Raw genomic sequence first — 5,872 nt, 5'->3', positions numbered from 1 at the left:
ATATGCTCTTAGGACCTGTAGGATGTTGCACCGTATCAGTAATGTAACTACAATCAATCGATTACGCTTGTAGATCTTAAGGCCTTTAATCGCGGAAGTTTTTGGATGCCCTAGAATATCCTTGAAAATAACTTCACTTCAGAACTATGCTTCATGGACCTGTAGGATGTTAGACCGTTTCAGATACCGTGGGTACACAGTAATGGATCACTTAGTGGTATTTTTGACCTCCAAATTTCAATAAAAAATAAAAGAAAACATAAATTGAGACTTTGAAAGCAGTGTTGGATATGTTTTGATTGAAACTTTTGATTTGCGAACCATTTGAAGTATAATGGCAAGTCATTTTTCCTTAAAAAAATAACATATTAAATATATTAAATTTGCGTTGATTAGGCTGAACTACGTAGTGTATTGATTATTCCATTGATGGAGTACCCGATATTACAATAGGAATAAAAAAGAAAACATAAAAAAGTCCCGCATCCCTATACTGGGCAAGAGGTACGCCTCTAGGGTTCAGTGGTGATCTATCATTATTATAATTAATACAATTCTGCGTTCCAAAACACCTGGTTTTTAAAGTTCTATGTTTTGACATTATGTTTTTGACATTTTCAGCAAAAAATATGTTGCGTTGAGCTAAGCAAAAATTAATGATTGTTTAAAGTGATCCATAACAGCGTCAAACGACCATTTTCTGGGTCACATTATGGATCACTGTTAAGAGTCACATTATTTAAATTCTTTATTCGCGGAAGTTCTTGGATAACCTAGAGCATTCTTGGAAAGTAGTTTTCTTCAGAACATTGCTCCATGGAGCTGTAGGATGTTACACCGCATCAGTAATATAGCAACAATAAATTGATTACACTCGTAGCCCTAGAATATCTTTGAAAACAACGTATCTACAGAACACTTTACTCACAGATCTCTTTACTCGCGAAAGTTCTTGGATGCCCTAGAATATCCTTGAAAATAACTTCATCCGCCCCTACTTCATACCACTCTTCAACCACCTTGCAACCCTTTCTCATAAATCCCCTTTCATCCTTTCATTAAGAGTTGGGCAATTTTTTTTATTATCGTACAAAATGGGCCGAAGAGTCACAGATTTTCGTGAAACTTTTTCCACAGGCAGGGCTCATGGATATATGAACAAAAAAAATGAGGAAAATTCAGAGTCGCCTATTTCCCGGAAAACTCAGGTGGAACGAAGCATCGTAGAAACAAAGTTTTTTTTAAGAAAATGAAAGCAAAAATTCTCAGAAATCCAAAAAAAATATGAACTGGAAAAAGTTTCCCACAAAATTTTCTACAGTTGAGAAAATTCGTAAAGAAAAGCCGGTAAAACTATGCCCGAACTCGTGAAAAATTTTCGAAAAAATATTTTTGAGAAGGTTATTTCATAAGCTTTAATCGCTGAAATTTTTGGAATGCACTTTTTTTTCGTTTTTGAGTTATGGCCAATTTTGTTGAAATATGTCCAAATGTGCCATAAAAGCCTTTTCTTTGAAAAATCGTAACTCAAGAACGAAGCATCGTAAAAACAAAGTTTTTTAATGAAAATGAAAGCAAATTTTCTCAGGAATCCAAAAAATGTATGAAGTGGAAAAAGTTTTCCGCAAAATTTTTCACCGTTGAGAAAATTCATAAAGAAAAGCCGGAAAAACTATGTCCAAACTTGGGGAAAATTTTCAAAAAAATATTTTTGGGAATGTAATTTTATAAGCTTGTACTTTTTTTCTCGTTACTGAGTTATTGTCAATTATGTGAAAATGACCATGTAAGCCTATATTATATGGTCATTTTTCACAAAATTAGCCATAACTCCGGAACGAAAATTAAGTGCATTCCAAAAGTTTCAGCGATTCAACCTTCTCAAAAATATTTTTTCGAAAATTTTCCACGAGTTCGGGCATAGTTTTTTCCGGCTTTTCTTTACGAATTTTCGCAACTGTGGAAAATTTTGTGGAAAACTTTTTCTAGTTTATATTTCTTTTGGATTTCTGAGAAAATTTGATTTAATTGTCTAAAAAAAAACTTTGTTTCTACGATGCTTCGTTCTTGAGTTATGATTTTTCAAAGTAAGTAGTGTCAGGGGAAAATAAAAAAAATCTGTAAAAAACATGACCTTAGTGTATAGCATAGTAGCATGGTGGTGTACCTTTTATTTGTATCACATAATATGTGTATCATGATCATAGTACAGTCACCCGAGCAGAGGAAAATATCAAAATAATAACAACGGAATCACAAAACATGTTTTTATATCTCGGTTTGTTATTATTAACTTATTAAGTCATCACCGTTCCATAACATGTTCTGTTGGGCAATCTTATTTTGTTATGATCGTGCTCTTGGTATATTTTCTTTAAATTACATTTCAATAACATGTTTTGTTGTAGCACAACTTCAGTTATTATTGTGTCATTGAGACTAGTACAAATATTTGATCATTAATATTACAACATAACTAGCTTTGCAATCAAAACTACACCATTCGAGATTTTCGTTGTTCACAACATTCCGTGAGGAACTGTAAGAGAAAATATTATTTTGTCATCAGTTCATCTTCTTACTGACATTACGTTACAGAGCCAACTTATCAGCCTTTTGTTTTATAACCACTTTGAAAAGTATACCTGTTTTTTTTTGTCCCAGTTTCAGTTAGGTATGAATACGAAAATAGAGAGTGTAATAGAGTGTTAGCCATTTTATGAAACATTCTGGATCAACTGGTGGAATTCAACGACAAACAACACATTTTCGACAAAAATGTAAAAAAAAAATAAGTCATCAAGAACTCCATTGATTTTTTTAGACATTTTATTTTTATTGATTTCACTGCATCGAGCCCACTTAGATTAACTAGGATAAATGTGTCAATCAATGAGGTAATAATAGAACTTTGGGAGATGGCTTAGCAGTCTTGGAGGAAATTGAAAACTAGTTGTTTAAATCTTTCCCGACGTTTCGATCCGTTTGGGATCTTTTTCAAGGGTTCTAAAATAGTTTAATTATCGTATTATAAAATAATGTTACATTGGTATAATTTGACTTTAAGTTACCGATTTGCTACTGTTTTTTCGTCAAGATTGGTTTTGTATAACGTGAAAATGTCATATGAAAAAATGGTCTGTTTCTGGAAGAGTCAATAGTTAATTCTAGATTTTCGTGGTCACGTTTTTCTCAGTGTACTCACTTCGACTTGGTCCGACTAAGTTTGACGGTTTGTGCGTCGGATAATCCGCTATATTCTGCGCTGGTCGAATTCGGGCACATTGTTTTGCTGTCTTCCACCATTGCTTTTCATATTTCATTTCAACGTTATTGTGTGTGTCAGGGTGTTTTACATTAGTGTTTGTGTTTACAATTTTTGAGTATTTCTTCAAGTTTGTTTTGATCATCAGTTTCGTCTCATATTTCTCTCATTTTTCAATGTGTGTAACAGTCCTGCATAAGCTGTATGGAGATTATCAGTGTCAGTGCGTTTATTTACAGTGTAGTTTGTGTTGTATATGTGGCAGCACTCAAGAATATTTAGGTTGTTTGTTTTGAATGTAAATTAATCTTTTTAACAATAAACCACCTAATAAAGGGTTTCAAAACGACGGTAGTTTTTCATCGTAAGCTGTTTGGAAAATAAACGAGAACTATTATTTCTCTCTGTTTTCGATAAGAAATCGCTTGCGACAAAAAAGCGTCCCAATTATGAATGAAACATTTAACAATAGATCCTATTGTTGCGTATCCCATTGAATGCATATGGGACTTTGGAGGAGTTCCTATCCGCAACAGAAAAAAAGCAAATTTTGTTTTCAGATTGTTATCAATAACCTATTCATATCAAAATTTGTTATTAAAATATTTTCAAAATTCGCTGTTATTAAGTTGTTATTGAAACTAACAAAACATGTTATTAAACAGGCTTCCAGGAACATTTTTTTGTTATAATATTTGTTATTTTGCCGCTTATGACAGACAAGTTTATAACAGGATATGTTATGTAAATAACATGAAAATAACTCTTTCCGCTACTCAGTTATATTTCCAAAATAACACATTTTATTATGCTGTTGCTATTCCCGTCTGCTCGGGCAGGTCTTTTTTTACGCGGTTTTCATTTACGCGGCCGCGTAAATGAAAACTCCATACAATTTTTTTTTCATCGTCTTATTTTTGCATGATTCGTCGAGAAATGGTGAGACTTTTTTTACGCGGTTTTTCGAATTTTGAACTGAGTTTTATTTTTACGCGGTACGTATCCCCCGCGTAAAAAAAAAACCTGACTGTAACATAACACATCACTCTCGTCGCATTTCAGTATCATCTGTTTCGTTGTAATCCTTAATTAATTAACTTCTTAAAATGGCATAGACAGATCAAGCAGCATCCTAGTCAAATGGCGTAAGTTCAATTCTCACTGGATCAATATAAATATTTTTTTTTTGTTATCAGAGTAGATGTCGATGTATAAGACATCACTGAATCGTAACAACAAAGATATAATAATATCGTAGTAAGACGGTTGGGAACTCCGTACAATCGTTAACATTTTTCCAAAAACTCGTAAATAACGTTGAAAAACATCGCTTTTATAGGGTGAGGGTTTCTATATGGCCTCCACTTTGGCATGTATATGCTGTTTTCGTGCATAGAATACGATTTCTTTAGCTTTATATAGCGTTACAAAGGGTATTATCGGCAGGTTTGTTCTCTTCGTCATGAGAGGGTTTTGTCGGCCAAATTGCCTGAGACTTGGTCTTATCATTCAGCTAGGTTGGGAATAATTTGATGCCAATTTTGAGTTTGATACGTTTAAAAAACCCGCCATGACGAAGAGAACAAAACGGACGAAAATGCGTAAGTTCCCCTATGTGTGAATAATTCAGCTGCAATTTCGCACGCTTCAAATTGCACTAAATGTTGGATTTCTCGGCTATGCAGTCCTTGGAACTACAACGGCTTTAATTCTTAATCACTTAATCTAATGTACAGCTCTTTTGTCCACTAGGGTACTACGTGAGCGATTCCAATTGGACGCTGCACTTTCACTTTGTACAGCGCCTAAATGAATTCTATTCTATTCCACTGTATTGAACTGGTTGCCTTTGTGCTTCTTTCATTCTTCTACCCTGTCCATGGTAGAATGATGAGCACGATGATGCTGATGTGTGGCTGTTGTTCCTTTTCCAGTCCGATTGGGGGTCCATTATGAGTTGCGGTTAGCCGATATCCAAATTCCGGGTCCGTTAGAGCTATATGCTCCGAAGAGGGTCAGGTGCAGGGGCGTACAATTTCGTTTCAATGATACACTTTCATGCAATATTTGAATGAGTCACTTCAACCGTTTCATACATTTTTCTAATCACTCGTTTCTATTACCAAAACTTTTCCGCTCATCGTAGCACTCGGTAGTCTCCCACCCGGTCGCGTTGCTTGTGCTTCACCCGGTAGAGGATAAGTGTCTCACTGGTGCGCGCTAGTCTCTCAATGGTTACGGGTGCCGATTAATTGGATTTAAGTGGCCGAATTTGTTATCCTCTTTCATAAAACATCACTACCATTCTATTGGCGTGCACCACTATTGAAAAATGCGGTTTAAATAGTGTTTTTAGCATGTTGAAGTATTTCAATGACTCATAAATGAAACGAAAATCCAAGTGTATCATTTCATGTTTCATACACACTTGTTTCTGAAGCAGCAGCGAACGAGTGTGTTGCTGGGTGAAAGATGAAGCATCACAGCAGTCCGTTCGTATGGGAAACGATTTGCTACAGCTGTCGTACGTCATGTTTTCCTTTCGAAATTGCACGACCCTGGTCAGGTGGCAGCTGCTCTCGGGGGGGAAGAGCAGCTGACGAAAAA

General features: G+C 35.1%; 1 long non-coding RNA gene across 1 annotated transcript; it reads right to left on the bottom strand.

Moving 5' to 3' along the window:
• Positions 1 to 2,953: 2,953 nt before the first annotated feature.
• Positions 2,954 to 3,412, bottom strand: LOC115265097 (uncharacterized). Its single transcript, XR_009999032.1, has 2 exons — positions 3,072 to 3,412; positions 2,954 to 3,006 (listed from the first exon to the last, which is right to left on the bottom strand). It is a non-coding gene; the product is annotated as an uncharacterized LOC115265097 (long non-coding RNA).
• Between the last annotated feature and the right edge of the window lie 2,460 nt (positions 3,413 to 5,872).

Source organism: Aedes albopictus, chromosome 3 (genome assembly GCF_035046485.1).
Source record: "Aedes albopictus strain Foshan chromosome 3, AalbF5, whole genome shotgun sequence".
Taxonomy (NCBI): Eukaryota; Metazoa; Arthropoda; class Insecta; order Diptera; family Culicidae; genus Aedes; species Aedes albopictus.
Note: the sequence above shows the minus strand (reverse complement) of the source record. Positions and strands in the feature narration are given on the sequence as shown.